Genomic DNA, 17,445 nt, shown 5'->3' with positions numbered 1-17,445 from the left:
CCTACTCTACTGCTCTCTTGGATCCCCTTGATTTCTTAATTTAGGTAAAAAGTAGAGATAGTCTAACAGTTTCTTCCCATATTCCAACTGCTCCAGGGGTCAGACTTGTTATAGGAAGTTTCCCTTTCTATACTTTGGGACTATGCCTGTTGAAATCCTCTGCTCTAATTATTCTTGTTGTAATCACATCTTAACATTAAGTTCCCCATTAACAATATGTGTCAGTGCTCGGAATCAAAGAAAGTCTGTGCTATACATTTTTCGTAATTCAGGAATAATCTCAGGACTTTTAAAAAGTATCGACTAAAATTATTACTAGGTTGATTTGTAAATGATGTGTTACATTCTGTATGAAAGTGGTTTTCTGTAATTTTGCTCTGTAAATGGTGACTCAAATCCCTTAAAATGCTTTAAATACAAAACAGTTTGGATAAAGGGATAAAATGACAAGAGATCTTGAGTGTTTGAATTAGAAACAATTCCTGTTTAATGAAAACTAAACTTGTTTAATGATGAATTTTAACTCTGGAGGTGTGTGCTGTGCCAGCACAGCCAAGGATTTGGTGAGCCTGAGGGGCGGGGGAGGTGGGGTGGGTGAAGGATGTAGAAAAGACAGATGAAGAGAATAAGCTAGGTCTGGGTGGACCGCCTATGCCTGACTGAGACCACAGAGAGATACCCAGACTGCAAGCTGAGCCTTTATTTTATAGCCAGAGGTAAACAAGATAGTGGTCACCACAGTTACAATGTTCTTGTGAGTTTCACTTGTTTTGGCAGCACTTGCTGCATCTCCTTCAGCTCATTAGCTACCCAGGTGAGATCTAGGGATCATCATAAGGTCAAGCCTAATTATGCTAAGAGGACTGTGCCCTCTAAGATGGGACTTGTTGTGGCTTGGCAAACAGGTCAGTCCTGAGGCTTAACCCTATAGCTGCTCCCTATAGAGGTGATCAGAGGACAAGCCTTTTTCTGAACAGAAAACGAAGTCATTAGGTTTTAAATATAGACTCAGTGTTATACAGCTTTGCCATAAGAAAAGGAGGAGGGAGAATCAAGGTATGAGAAAAGGTAATCTCAAGCCTTTGTGGATTTGATGTCAACCACTCTTAAGAGGTCAGGCTATCTAGGCAGTCAGGCCCAGAACTAGCACAAACCAACTAAAATGAGAGTCGACAGTGGATTAGTGTTTCTGTTGAAGTTTCTTAATGTAGTGTGGAAGCATATTTGAGGAATTAAAGGCATGTAACAGATTAATTCCACAAACATCTATTAAGTATTTTGTGGTACAGAAATTAATAAAGCATGATCTGTGCCCTCAAGAATTTCACAATCTAGTGAGTTTTAAACATCCCAAGTAATTGTAAGGAAGGAATGTTGAGTGATAACCCCTTCTCTCTGACTGCTTTTCTTAGTCTGGCCATCCTCTCCTTTTGGGTAAGTACTATTGAAGGGGGTCCCTCTAATTATCCTTTTGAAAATAAAAATTCTAAGTTTTCCTTCCAGTTATGGTTATGTCAGAGTTTACATTAAAAGGGCAAAGAGTAACTGATGGTTTCAGGGGGAAAGTTTGCCTTAGGCGATGCCATGCATGCAAACTTCTGGCCCTGCTCGTGTCCTGCACAATCAAATAAACGCACGTCTCCTTCTGGGGCTCAATGGAGTAAGCTTTGCTTGTAGACATAAATGGCACCACAGCGGCTGCGCTGAGGGCAGCTAGCCATTCTGGAACTTTCCCAACGAAATGTCATTTCCCAATGAAATGACAAAAGCCAGACCAAACAGGAGGCTGACCTGACTACACTGGGCTGAAATCTGTTATTTTATCGGGCTGTCCTACTTCTGTCAATCATTTAAATGTTGAACCTATGTCACTGAAAAGCCGGCAGATAAGCAACCAGCTGACTTTATAGGAACAGCTAATAATAGTATTAGTTGTGGAGCATTTTACCAAAATCCGCTCAGGAGTGGAAGTGTGGTAATCTGGAAGGAATTACTGCGCATTATAAAGCCGTGGCGCATCCACTAAAATGCACGAAGGGCAGCGGGAGTGCGTGAGGGTCACACAGAAATGACGGCGGCCGACTAAGGGAGAGTGGCTGTTCCAGGTCTCGGTCCCAAAGGAACTCGGGTCGCCTCCCCGGCACACCCCCGTGACTTCGGCCTTCCTACTAGAAAGGTGCAGGGCTGTCCCACATGAGCGGGCGACGACGGGCCCGTGAGAAAAAGGCGACTTGAGATCCCAGATGGGGACCACCCCGAGGGAAGCCGGCCAGGACGGCAGACGGGTTGCCCGCGGCATCACACACGCCTCACACGCAGGAGTCGGGCATCTCCAAACTCCCAGGGCGGTGGGCACCGGAACCAGGGAGAAGGCGGGGGTGTCCCACAGGGCAATTCCGGAGAAAAGGCAGAGGTGGGCCCGGGCGGGAGGCGGTGTCCAGCCCCCGGCGGCGGCTCCAGGGGAGGGGAGGTGGGCGAGGAGGAGCGGGGAGCGCGGTGGGCAGCGGAGACGGGAGGAGGGGCGAGGCGCCTTCCCCGGCCCCCCTCCCCTCGCGTGGGCTCCCCTCTCTTCCCCTCCCTGGTCCGCCCGGCACCCGAGTGCATCCCGAGGCCTGGCCGCTTCTAGGGGAGGCGCCACATCGTCGCGCCCGCCCGGGACGGTGCAGTGCGGCCGGCGCAGGAGGCGGAGCGGAGGCGGCGGGCCGGCGCTGAGGTAGGGCTTGGGGAGGCGCGCCGGGCCGGGAAGGGCCGGGCTGCAGCGGGCCAGTCTCGGGTGTCCCCGGGGCGGTGCCGCCGCCCCCGCTGCCCGCGCTGCGGGACGATGCCGCGGCTCTGAAGCAGCTTCTGAACCCCCAGCCGCGCCCACCTCCCGCGAGCGCAAGTGCGCTGGCGGGGCCTAGGCGCCGGCCGCGGGCTGCACAGCCGCCCAGGCCTCGGGACCCGGCATCGCTGCGCGTGCGCACACCCGCCAGCGGGGGCTGGGCGCGGGGCCCGGGGTTGTACACCCACCAGCCAGCCGCCGTGGCGGCGCTGCGCATGCGCGACGCTGCGGGCGGAGGTAGCGGACCTGGTCTAGGGCGGCGTGGACGTGACCCGGGGGGTGTCGCCTGCCCGAGACTTCCGGGCCGTGGGCCAGCCCGGCGGGGGCGCGGCCTGCGTTCCCCTGTCCCTTCCCACGCGCCGGCCCGCGTCGGCTACTGTGTGTTCGCTTCTGTGGCCTCCACTCTAGCTCCCGGCCGTCAATCTGTTCCCGAGGTCCAGGCCCCAGTCGGCTCGCTAACTCCTTGTGCCTTCAGCATTTGGGCCAGAGTGGAGGGATAACGCGCCAAGTTGGACCAAGCTAGGCGAAGCTGTTCCGAAACTGATGTGGGAGGGATGGGGAGACATCGCTCTAAATCTTTATTTTTAAGCGGGAAGATCATTGCTTCTCTCAGACCCGGAAATGGAGATTTTCAGAGGCAGATAGCTTTCCAAGAGCCCAGCCTGGGCCGGACAGGAACTTCCTACTTGAATTGGAAGGCGAGTTCACAGTGAACTTTTTGCTTTTGTTCTCTGGGAAATTACATAAAACGTTGGCACAGTTCCAGCCCACGACTGTGTCAGAATGCCTGCCCGGGAGCTGCCCGGTGCGCGCTGGGCCCTTGATCTCTGTCCCAGCTGAATGGAGGTGGTCGGCTCACCAATGGCGCTTTGCAAGACGCTCTGTCCCAGCCGGGCGGGACAGTCATGCCCGTGCGGCCTCCCGGCTTCGCACCTGCCGGCACGGAGTTGCTGGTGGCTTTACCATCCTGGGCCGTGGTGCTTAAGTCGGTTGCGTGGCTCCTGGGGCTGCTTGGAACTTTGCGTGCCTTGCAGTCGTTCAGGATGCGCTGATGCAGGCATCTGGGGGCTGCAGCAGAAGCGGCACTGTCAGAGAATCTGAGTTCTCCAGGTGAAATGTGATTTCTGTTTTCCAGGGCGCTAGGTAGTATGTACATGTTATCGATTGGAATAGGTTCTTGCACACACCCCACTCGCACCATGCAGGCCTCATTGTTGGTAAGGAACTCCTCAGCCCTAGAGCCTATCCATTCCTTATTTCGTCCATGTTCAAAGCTTACTTTCCCCCTCCACCCAAAACTGCACAGCACCCAACTTCATTCCAGCCGCAAAACAATTGCCATCACTTCCTGGAGGTAGCTGCCTCTTCTACAGCAGCTGCTGCTCTTGCTCTTAAGTTGCTCTATTGGGCACTTACCACTGTCTGATATGATATGATCTGTCTCTTCCATAATCAGATCTCAGTATATATTTGTTAAATCTATAATTGAAATTGAAATTTGACTGTCTTCAGAAATATTCTGTACTAAACTCTCAACTTGGATTCATTCATTCATTCATTCATTCATTCAACAAACATTTGAGTTACTGCTTGGTATCAGATCCTGGCTAGGTGTTTGGATATGTCAGTGCACATAATAGACAATGATTTCTTTTCTTCTGGAGCTTAGGTTCTAGCCAAGAATGATTAACAATAAACATTTATTTAATGCTAGAAAATTATGAGTGCTATGAAAAAATGAAACAAGAGAGCAGAGAAAGGGGACTAGGAGTGTACATATGGGTTGTAGTTTTAACAGCATGGTTACTGTGGGTTTGGAGGGTAAACTGAAGGTGATATTTATGGCAGAGAACTGGTTTTTAAAATTAATTGTCTTTCTGGGAGAAAATGTCCCTTGCCATTCTCTACTGTGTCTTTCATGGGGACTCATACTATGACCATTAAAGCAAGTGTAATCATCTTTTATAATATAAAGGTAAAACAAATGTTTTTTAATTGAGTTCAAGTTATTGGAGGTTTACAGTTTAACTCAGCACATCAAGTTAAGAGACTGGGCTCTTAAATGGAAGAGACTAGCCAAAGGTATAGTACTGATGTGTTGAAAAAATTTGTATGTTTTCTTTACATTTTACTACACTTTGCAATTGCTTCTTAATGTCCCTCCGTGTATGACTTGTGACGTTGTTTTCTAGCATGGTCATTGCTTTTCTTTATTTGAAACTGTGTTAAAGATTCACTTGGTATTATGTCAGGCTTTAAGGTATTAAATTATTGCTCTTAGAGACTTCTGAATGAACCACATAGGCCTAACCAAATTTCATTCCATAATGACATGTCATATTAGCAGACACACTGATTAATAGTGATTGCTTTACCAACAATAATGTGCAGAGACTGCCTTGTATATGCTTTATACAGGGAAGTGAATTAATTGACCTGTTCTTTGAGAGGATTCAGAATGTATATATTACCATGTTCAATCATTGAAAGATTGTCTGCTTGTCCAATAGTATTCAACCGTGTAGTTATTAAGAGTGTAAGGAAAAATCTTGAAATAGAGTATATAAGAATAAGAAGCTAACTGTCCTAAAGAGGGATAACTTAGAAATAAATTATTGAACTATGAATACTTAGGAAAACAACCAAAATAAGAAGTGCCATGCAAAAGATTATCTTAGTTGATGTATATTTAGTTTAGAAAATTACTCTTGCCAAAACTTGAAACATTGGCCCTTGAGCATCTAATTTTGACCCTTTAAAGCAGTGGTTCTCAACCTTCCTAATGCCGCGACCTTTAATACAGTTCCTCATGTTGTGGTGACCCCCAACCATAAAATTATTTTCGTTGCTACTTCATAACTGTTATTTTGCTACTGTTATGGATCGTAATGTAAATATCTGATATGCAGGATGTATTTTCATTGTTACAAATTGAACATAAAGCATAGTGATTAATCACAAAACAATATGTAATTATATATGTGTTTTCCGATGGTCTTAGGCGACCCCTGCGAAAGGATCATTCGACCCCCAAAGGGGTCATTACCCACAGGTTGAGAACCGCTGCTCTAGAGTTTCTCTAGACCATTGTTTCCCAAATTACAAGACATGACTTATTAATGATCTTGAAATTATTTTAGTGGGCTGAGTACGTTTTAAAAAAATGAAATAGAGAAAGATAAGATAAAACAGGGTAGAATAGAATAAAATAGAAAAAATACAAAAGAAGATATAAGCATCTCATGTAGTAAGGGTAAGATTTTATGAAACTTTTGTTTCAACTACATATATGTATCAAAAAGATTGAAAGGCAGCATTGTTGATTGCTCTCTAAAGTTATTATATCAGTTTACCTTCCAGCAGTTGAAGTGTCCTTTGGTCTGCATCCTCACGAACACTAGGTATTTTTCCTCTCTAATTTTGCAGATCTGATGGATGAGATCTAACTCATTGTGATTGCATTTCCATCTTAAATTCCATGGTGAATTTGAGCATCTTTTTATATGTTTATTAATTTATTCTGGGAATTGCTTGTATCCTTTGCCCATTTCTAAATTGTCTTTTTCTTACTGATTTTTAAGTGTTCTTTACATATTCTGGGTGCTCACCCTTTGTCAGCTATCAGTTATATGTGTTGAAAATATCTTTTCCTGTTCCTTATCACGTTTTTCCCTTTTGTTCATTTTGTCATTTATTATGCCAAAATTTTAAGCTTTAATGTAGTAAAATTTATTGGTCTTTTCTTTGTGGTTTATGCTTTTGTTTTGTGTCTTATTTAAGAAATCTTTCCCTGCCCTGAAATCATAAAGATATTTTTTATACTTTGTTCCAAAAATTTGAAAGTTTTGCTTTTTTCACATTCCAGATGGTTTCCTTTGAATTTTCTATGTTGAAATACTGTAGATTAAACTTTTTTAGTATGTGTTTTTTCATGTTACATTGTCTGGATTGTTGAAGCCTGCTCCCAAAACTTATAAAGTATAATATCTAGAAGCTATATTTTACAAGATTAATTTTTTTATAATTGAGTACCTCTACTGCTGACTTTCAAATAATAGAGCTGATGTAATTTTTAAATTGTATTTTTCTCAGGTAAATAATGACTTTATTAAAGTTGCAAGGTGGTATATTCTTTTCCTTCTCTGTTTCTTCTATGTGTTCGCATCACATTGGAATGTTTTTTAAAAAGGCATTTTTCACAATGCTAGAAGATTCAATATGTTTTCACAGTACTGTAAAATAATAATCTTGAGTCATTTTTGTATATTGGATACTAAGTATATTGGGAATTTTGATCAACAAAAATGAAATTATGTTAATTGAATTCAACTGAATGTTTTTATTTGAAGATGGTAATTTTCTTATGCCTAGATGCAATTATGTCTTATCAAATAAACAGAATGGCTCATTTTTCATCATTCTAATTTTTAATGTGTTTCTATTCTTGAAATTTCTAAAAGACACTGAAAAAAAGCTATTTATTTTCCTCTTTAAAAAAACCAATATATACAGTTGTTAAAATAAATATCTGCAATGGTACAGGGATGAGGTGGAAAAGACAACAAACAAACAAACACACAAACAAACAAAAACCTGGATATGGTTTTTTGTGATTTGGCATATTAGCAAGATTTCCCTTCTACCAGGAAGAAAAGGTAGTCTAAAGTTTAACAATAAGGGCAGTCACATCTCTACTTTGGTCCTCTTCCTATATTTCAGTTTTTTGCCTTTGAATCCTCCTCCTCTCCTTTCTCTTCTCTTTCTCTTTATTCTTATCCCTCTCCTCTTTTCTAATTTTTATTCAATAAAGTTGGGGCAGATATGGAAAAAGTATTTCCGGTTAGGATGAGGCAAAAATAGAAGAATTTCCGATATAGTTAGTATCCAATATTCAAAAAGCTGTATTCAATGAATATATTGCTTTCTACTTTGTGGTGGTTATAGCAGTAAAAGAGTCACGGTGCCTTCTCTTAAAGCACTTGCAAATTAATAGAAAAGTTTGTCTATTATCCTATTATCTAGGAATATGAAATTATCTTTCCACACTGACAACCAGATCTAGCTTTATCCTATATAATAAAAAGCTAAGCCCTAGCTGGCTTGGCTCAGTGGATAGAGCGTCAGCCTGTGGACTGAAAGGTGCCAGGTTCGATTCCGGCCAAGGGCACATGCCTGGGTTGCGGGCTCGACCCCCAGTAGGGGGGTGTGCAGGAGGCAGCCAATCAATGATTCTCTATCATCATTGATGTTTCTCTCTCTCCTTCTCCCTTCCTCTCTGAAATCAATAAAGAAATATATATTTTTTAAAAAAAAGGCTAATATCCAAATCAACCAAATGGTGGAATGACCAGTTGCTATGATGCGCACTGACCACCAGGGGGCAGATGCTCAGTGCAAGAGCTTCCCCTGGTAGTGCACTCCCACAGGGGGAGTACTGCTCAGCCACAAGCCAGGCTCATGGCTGGCGAGTGCAGCTGTGGTGGTGGGAGCCTCTCCCGCCTCTGCGGCAGTGCTAAGGATGTCCGACTGATGGTTTAGGCTCACCATCAGTCGGATACCCCCCGAGGGCTCCTGGACTGCAAGAGGGACTGCGAGAGGTCACAGGCCGGGGTGAGGGACCCACTTTCCCCCCCGCACCCGCCCCGAGTGCACGAATATCATGCACCAGGCATCTAGTAAATTTATAAGAAAAGTCCAAGTGATCCTTTTAAAGCAAGCGTATCTTTTCCAAACATTAGAAGTAATCTTTGTATCAATTGCCATGGTTTGAGTTATAAGTATTCTGAATATATTATTCCTTATATTCTGAGAGATCTTTTTATAGCTGAGGAAAACAACATTTTAACAGTATCCTTAAGGGCATATAAAATATCAGTAAGGAACACCTTTAAGACTTGACCTCATTACTACTTTTTTAATCCTCCCCCAGGATATGTTGTTATTGATTTTAGAGAGGAAGGGTGAGAGAGAGAAACACCAATGTGAGAAACTTCAGTCAGTTGCTTCCCCTATAAACCCTGACTGGGAATAGAACTCACTAACTTTCGGTGTATGGGAGGACTCTCCAACCAACTTAGTCACCTGGCCAGGGCAAAGCTTGACCTTATTTTGGTTACTTGTAGATAATATTAAATAAAATGTTCTCATTTTAGTACTTGAAATATGGATTGTATTTGAGTAAATATAATCCAACTTAAATCAGAAATATCAACATTATTAAATATAATTGCTTTTTGTTTAATCCTCACTGGAGGATATTTTTTCCATTGATTTCTAGTGAGAGAGTGGAAGGGAGGGAGGAGGGGGAGAAAGAGAGAGAGAAACATCCATGTGAGAGAGATACACCAATTGGTTGCCTCCCACATGCGCCCCTACTGGGGCTAGGGAACCTGCAACCAAAGTACATGCCCTTGACCAGAAATCCAACCCAAGACTCTTTGGTCTGTAGGCCGATGCTCTAACCACTTAGAAAACTGGCCAGGGCTCATTAAATTGCCTTTTTTTTTTTTCATCTTTAGTGACAAGATAGTTGACTTGTAATGATTGAATCATGGACATGGTGCATATATTCTGATAGGGCTGCTTCTGCTGTTACTTCTGTGTGGTAGAAAATATTGTGAAGATGGCTAAGGCAGGGACATGCAGTACTGTTGCTACATACTTGATGGTTGTTGTTTTAGATTTTTTGTTAAAGTTTAGGATATCGAAGCCATGTTCATTCATCGTTTCATCCTTTTCATTCATTACCTACCCTCCCCCACTACCTTTTTCCCCCAGTTTAGTAAATCGTATATTTCTCAGTGGAGCTGAGAATTGATAAGTCTGCTGATCACAGTGATTTGGAATTTTCCAATCCCAGGGAAAGTTTGAACAAGGTCTAAGTTTATTTTTCTTTATCTATAGAAAGTTAACTCTGAAATGAAAATTTTCTATTTATTTCCTTTTAGATTTAAGAATCTGTGTTTATCCTGGGATTGCTTTTCACACCTCAGCAGGAGGATTCCCATAAGAAGCAATGTGGTAGTTCCAGAGCAGTTAAAACACCTTTGGAGTGTTACAGCTGTTAACTCCCATGCCTAAAACTTAATGCCTTTATTTTCTTTTCACCATATTTGAGCTCAGCTTATTTTTTCTGTTAATTAGCAGTAGTTTTAACCTGCCTAGTGTCATTTGACATACGGGATGCCTTTTCCTCAGGGACTGCACAGGACTGAATCCATATGGAAGAAGAACTTCCCCTTTTTTATGGAGAAAGTGGCAAGGCTAGACAAAAAGCATGCCCTCGGAGCATGTATTTTCTGTGGCATGAAACACTTCATCAAACATTTATTGGCCATCTGATAGGAAGATCAGTGAGATAGTGTCTATCTTTGAGGGGCTCACAGTATAGTGACTAAGATGCCAACCGATAATTTTGTGGGTATAGAATGTAAAGGATATAGGACCCAGCAAGGAACTATGGATATAATCTGAGGAGAGAGGGTTCCCAGAGATGGTGACGTTTGAGCTGGGTGAAATAATGCTGTCCTATAGAAGGGTTTGAATTGGAATGTTCATTCCATTCCCAGATATTTTTAAAAATTATAGAATATTTCTTCTTAGATGACATGATCTTAATTCATTGTAGATATTCTTTAATTTATTTCTGTTTCATCACATCTGAAAATTACAGTCAACCAGCTTAAGTCCAGTCAGTGTCCAATTGATACTAAAAGTTTCACATCTTTCAGCATGCACATTGATTTCCATCTAGTGTTAATTTTATTAAATTTAGAGAATATCTGCTCTTCACTGTTAATATCTGCTTAATATTAACTGCCACTATTAACTTTTACTTTTCTATTTCCACTCTATTTTTAAATAAAATATTGTCAAAATACAGTGAACAATGTAAATTATGCAAAGCGAGCATAGTTTCAGAAGTTTCTGAAATTGAACCATAATATTACCATGTGCTGATTCAAAGTGCTTGTTTGTGAGTCCTTGTAGGAAAGTCCAAAAATTGCTTAGAAAAGTAATATATAGGACCTGGGAGTCTTACAAAATGTTAATAGGAAAATACCTAACTTTTCTTTGGAGACAGATTTTATAAAATAAAAAATGGACTCAAAAATTAGCAATGAAATTACGTTATTACATATAAAGTGTTATACTGCCAGGAAATCTTCAAAGGGCAAGGTGTTGGCTGGTTTTCTTTTCTTTTTTTTGCTAGGAAGTCCAACATGTAATTTTAATTCTTTTCCATATGCTGTATTTTAAGTTGAATTATGACAACTTAATAATTGTTTGTAGTTAAGTGAAGTATCATAATAGACTTGGTTCTCATTGATGGAAAAACAATTACACATGTAGCACACACTCAAAGGAATAATAAAATGCATTTTGGTTTCTAACTTTATGGAGCTCTATTTCCTTAATTATGTTTTCCTTGAGCTAATTATAACTTTGCTACTTTGCATTTCCCAAACAGACGCCAGCGAAAGATGGGGGAGGTGGACTGGATGTGAACAAAGCAGTGAAGCAGAGCTCTCATTCCTTGATAGCGCCTTTCCCCCTATACATATTTTTCTGTTGCCCACTCTTGGCTCTTGTTCAGCCAGTCCCTGACCTAACAGTTGGGCACAGAGGCAGTTGGGTGCCTTCTATGGAGATGGTTCCCATCTTGCCGGTGGTTGCAGCATGATTGAGGCTCCTATAGGGTGCTCGTGTGAATTCTTGTACTAATATATACTTTTATTATGCAGGGTGGGGCAGAAATAGGTTTACAGTTGTGAGTACATGAAACAGTTTATTCTTGTTTCGTAATTCTTTAATTATTGTATGATTTTACATACAAACAACAAAAAATGAACTTTTGATGACTAACTTCAGCAGCTAGCCTCTGACAGATTTAAAAACCAGTATATTCACACCTCTGTTTTACTTAGGTTATATTGTAGTTATTTGTTTTCTATTAAATTGTGACCTCCTTGAAGGGAGTGATTATGTCGCATTTTTATACCTTTAATATTGGACACTCAATAAATGTTCAGTGATACTGTCAGAGCCAGTCTTCTCTTGGCCAGAAGTGTCCTTTCACAGATGTATGGCTGCAGGTGACATTACAAACACACTGGAATCCCAGTGGTCAGCAGAGTTATGAGCTGGGTACTATAGGTCTTGTACAGGTGGGCTCATGTTTAGTTGCTAGTTGAATTTGCAACCTGATTCTAGGCATCTAAGAAACCACTTGATTTTATAGCAGAACAGGTTGAAATCCAAAAGCCTGCTTGAAAGGGAAAAATTAGGTAGCAATCAGTCATTATATTGCTGCGTGTTTTCTCGTATATTGCCATCTGTCCTGTTTGTGCATGACAACAACACACAATGGGTATCACTGCCCTGCTCATAAGGACTTTGTGTGAACAGGCAAAGCTCTGCAGATACAAGCAAGCACTAGGTCTACCAGTAATACAACTTTTTATGTGAACGTCTTACTCAGCAAAAGATCATGTGTGGAAAGAAATCTGAGCTCATCCATTAGGAGCTAGTGATCTTGGAGGATTACTTAATCTCTCTGGGCCTCCGTTTTTTTATATGTAAAACAAGGATAGCAATATCTATGTCCTACAATTGAGAAGATTAGAAATAATATGTAAGAAATCTTAACTAGCACATAATATATCTTCATTAAATATTTGCTGTCATATCCCAAACATTGTTCTTTTTGAAATTTCTAGAGTTAAGTAGGAAAAATATTAAAATAAGGACCTCATAGAAAATTAGGTTCTTTGTAGATGTGGGTGATTTAAAGCAGGAGCTTAGATTCTGTCCTTAGCTCTAAAGTGACCTTTGGTGCTGCCCAAAACATAATAGAAGACATCATTCTTGGGACAGGGTCTCACAGTTCAAGTGGCATAGTGAAGTTAAGTGGTTGGATTAGGTATCAGGGGAGCGTGCCCTGGTTCAGGCTCTGCCACTAACTCAGGGTGATTCTGTTAGCAGTGACAAGCTGCTTTGCCTCTGTATTATTTTCCTAAGGGTGCCCTAACAAAGGACCACAAACTGAGGGGCTTAAAATAACAGAAATTTATCTGCTCATAGTCCTGGAAGCTAGAAGTCTAGAACCAAGGTGTCAGCAAGGCCATGATTCCTAAGGGTGGAAGGGACAAATATCCTTTCAGGTCTGTAGAAAGTAAGTATCTAACATGATCATCTTTCTACCAGAACTCATTTCTAGTAAAGTTGACTTGATAGCTGATGGGAAAGACAGGCCTAAGAAAATCCCTTGCTCCTTTAAATCCATAAAGAGTATGATGATTATTTATTATTTATTAGAGGCCTGGTGCACGAAATTCGTGCACTGGGGGGGGGGGGTATCCCTCAGCCCAGCCTGCACTCTCTCCAATCTGGGACCCCTTGGGGGATTATTATCCCCCACAGGGATCAGGCCTAAACCAGCAGTCAGACATCCCTCTCACAATCCGGGACTGCTGGCTCCCAACCGCTTGCCTGCCTGCCTGCCTGATTGCCCCTAACCGCTTCAGCCTGACTGCCTGATCACCCCCTAACCACTCCCCTGCCAGCCTGATTGATGCCTAACTGCTGCCCTGCCAGCCCGGTTGCCCCCAACTGCCCTCCCCTGCAGGCCCGGTCGCTCCCAACTGCCCTCTCCTGCCGGCCATCTTGTGTGAGGGTGTGATGGTCAATTTGCATATTACCGCTTTATTATATAGGATTTTTAATCCTTACCTGAGGATATGTTTATTGATTTGAGAAAAAGGGAGAGAGAGAGAGAGAGAGAGAGAGAGAGAGAGAGAGAAAGAGAGAGAGAGAGAGAGAGAAAGGGGGAGGGTCAGAGAGAGAGAGAGGAACATTGATCGGTTGCCTCCTGTATGCACCTCATTCAGGTTGAACCCACAACCTAGGTATGCACCCTGACCAGGAATTGAACCCACAACCTTTTTATGCTCCAACCAACTGAGCAACCCTCCAGGACAAGAGTATGATGATTATTGAGGGAAATGGCCAAACATATCATTTGATAGGCATATTGGCTTTTTAGCATCTTATTGTAATCTACAAAAATATTGAAATTTGAAAAGTACATAAGTAAAAGTGTTTTCAGTATAGCAAATCAATAAAAGCTCCCTTCAAAATAGCTTTATAATGTCCACCTTGAATGCTCTTTTCTCATCATGAGTGCAGATGCTCATGAACTAAACGTGTGCTGTTTTGAGTTTACAGTCATGTGCCACATAACCATGTTTTTTGGTCAATGAAAGTTCACATAAGGATGGTGGTCTTATCTATACTAATAAAAGGGCAATATGCTAATTAGAGCAGATGTCTTCCGGACGTCCTTCCTGACAAAGCTGCAGTGGCTGCGAGGGTCGAAGGCAGGCAGCCATGGTGGTGTTGGTGAGGGCTGAGGGCAGGCAGCCATGGTAGTGGCTGCGAGGCCCGGGACTCAGGCAGCTGTGGGCTCAGGCAGCCGTGGGCTTAGGCAGCTGTGAGCCCTGGTGGTTGCTAGGCCTGGGGCTCAGACCTTGCAGCTGAGGTGGCCGGCAGTGGCAGCAGCAGTGGTGTGATGAGGGTGGTGCCTTCCCGTGATAGGTGGTCACCTCCCACAGAGGGAGGCCAGACTGTGGCCTATGCTATCAGTAGGATACCCCCTGAGGGCTCCTGGACTGTGAGAGAGGGTAGGCCGGGCTGAGGGACCCCCCCAGTGCACAAGTTTTCATGCACCTGGCCTTTAGTAAGATTATAGTGGACCTCAAAAATTCCTATCGCCTAGTGACATTGTAATGTTGTAGTGCACTGCATTACAATTGCCTACAGTATTTAGTACATAACATGTATACAGGCTTGCAGCCTAGGAGCAATAGGCTATACCCGTAGTCGGCAAACTGCGGCTCATGAGCCACATGCGGCTCTTTGGCTCCTTGAGTGTGGCTCTTCCATAAAATACCACGTGCGAGCGCGCGTACAGTGCGATTGAAACTTTGTGGCCCATGCGCAGAAGTTGGTTTTTGGCCTGGGCGAGTCTATTTTGAAGAAGTACTGTTGATATTTGGCTCTGTTGACTAATGAGTTTGCCGACGACTGGGCTATACTATATATATATATATATACTATATATATACTATATAGCCTAGGTACATAGCACCTAGGTTTGTCTAAGTGCACTCTATGATGTTCACATGATGACAAAATTGCCTAACAATGCATTTCTCAGAAGGTATCACTCTTGTTGCCCTGCCACCCCAATTCATATGTTGAAATCCTAACCTCCAAAGGTGATGGTATTAAGAAGTGGGAGGTGCTTAAGTCATGGGTGGAACACTCATGATTGAGATTGAAAGAGCCCCTTTCTAGAAGGGGCTCTAGAGAGATCCTCAGCACCTTCCACCACCTGAGAACCACCAGCAATGAACCAGGAACATGACTGTGCTGGTGTCTTGCGCTTGGACTTCCCAGCCTCCAGAACTGTGAGAAATAAATTTCTGTTGTCAAGTCACTCCATTTGTGGTGCTTTGTTATAGTAGCCCTAGCAAATGAATACATACACTTTCTGAGTGTTTCTTTCTACCAATACCCAAACCTGAGTGGGGGATGAGGGAACCCACCAGCTGTTTAAACTGAAGGTCAGAACTGGCCCCTGACCTGAAATTCCTGGACCGTTTCCTTGGTATCACTTTCAGTGTTGTTCTTTTCCAAGGACTTGTTTTGTTAAGACTTGGGCAGCTAATGAAATAGCAGTCCTACCTCTCCCCCTTACCCTCCTGCTTTTACAACCAGCCTAGCTTCCAGAGCTATGTTTAAGACACAGCCAACACTTAAAGTGATGGCTAGACATTCAGCTCCCAACGTTTGGCTTTGGATGATTCCCGTGTGTAGGGCACGGCTATAGGGTTAAGCCTCACACTGACCTGTTGGCAAAGCCACAAACAAGTCCCAGCTTAGAGGGCACAGTCCTCTTAGCATAATTAGGCTTGACCTTATGACCCTCCCTAGATCTTATCTGGGAAGCTAATGGGCTGTGGGAGGTGTAGCAAGTGCTGTCAAAACAAGTGAAACTCACAAGATCATTGTAACTCTGGTGACCGAATACCTTGTTTATCTCTGGCTATAAAATAAAGGCTCAGCTTGCTTCCTCAGCCAGGCACAGGAAGATCCACCTGTCCTAGACCCAGCTTATTCTCTTTGTCATTTCTTCATCCTTTCGCTGCCCTCACTCAGGCTTTCGAACCTTGGCTGAGCTGGCTTGGCACATGTGGCACCCAATGCGGGGCCTGAGTTCGGGGGAACTTCAGTTGTCAGGTGAAAGAACGCTCCAGTGAAGCACGTGCAGAAAACAAGAAGGAAGGTAAGGAGCGAAGTTCCGTGCTGTAACTAGGTGTAAAACATGGGAATTCAGGATCACAGGAAAAGAATTTATATGTATCCATCTTAAGGCTATGCTCCAAGCACGGGGCTATTCTGTGAGGTATGGACAGCTTTTTGAGTTGTTGGGTTTTGTGAGTAAAATCTGCCCATGGTTTTCTGAGGAAGGAAAGGTAAATATAGAGGCATGGGAGAAGGTAGGACAAACAACTTAAAGATCATTATATAGCTGAAGGTCCAGAGGAAATGCCTGCCTCTGCTTTCAGTCTGTGGTCCCTGATTTGGGACTGCCTAGAGCCCACTCCAGAAAGGGAGTGGATGAATGTGGCAGGGGAATCAAGACAGATGGGGGAAGGCTACCAGAGGCTTCCGACTCCACCTGCACCATCAGCGCCTCCGCTGCCTCCTCCAGTCCCTGGGGCTGCAGCTCCTGTGGAAGAGAGCCCTCCGGACGATGCGCTTCCTCCCAAATATGAGCGAGGATTGGAAGAAGCAAAGGAACAGCGCCGGCAGGTTTGGGATGATGGGGGTTTGGTGTAAACGTTTGGAGAGCTCACTGTTGCTCATAAGCCTCTCCTTTTACCCCCTAAACAAGCAGCTGGAAATGAAAGTCAAAGGCTACAGGGAGTGGAAACAAGCAGCCTGGACTATGTTCAGGATGCAGGAGAGGAAAGCAATTGGGTAAATGACTGATGTTGATGATAATTTAATACCCCTTAGGCAGGGAAACTTCAGGTCCCACCGACAGTAGAGTCCTTATCCTTAACCCCACTGCAGCCTTTCCAGCCGGCTCAGTAAACCTTTATCATGCCACCCTGGGAAGCGCAGGATTGACAAGGTCTTCCTGAGGTGATAGATCAGGACTCCGACAATAGCAGAAAGAGTCAATCCTACTCTTAAAATGAAACCATAAAAACAAAAAAGGGGGGGAGAAGAATGTTGTGAGTTAAATTGAAGAATGTGATGTGTTAAAATTTTTTGAATTACAATGCAGAGGGTTGTACAGTGGCCGAAAGGCATCGGGCCTCCTGACAAGAGTTTTACCAGATTCAGTAATGATGTGGGGAAGAGGTTGTGTTTGTATCTTTCCAGAAAGAGCAGTGCAGCCAATTTGAGTACCAGAGCATTAAGTGCATTACTACAATGGACCCAGAGAAGCTCCTTGTCCCATCATTCAAAAGACTGAGAGTTGCCCTGATGACAGCAAAGTGGAAAAAAGAAGAAAAGGAAGGCTATGCAAGGGACTGAAGTGCCAACAT

This window comes from Myotis nattereri, assembly GCF_964212035.1.
Source record: "Myotis nattereri genome assembly, chromosome: 2".
NCBI lineage: Eukaryota > Metazoa > Chordata > Mammalia > Chiroptera > Vespertilionidae > Myotis > Myotis nattereri.
Note: the sequence above shows the minus strand (reverse complement) of the source record.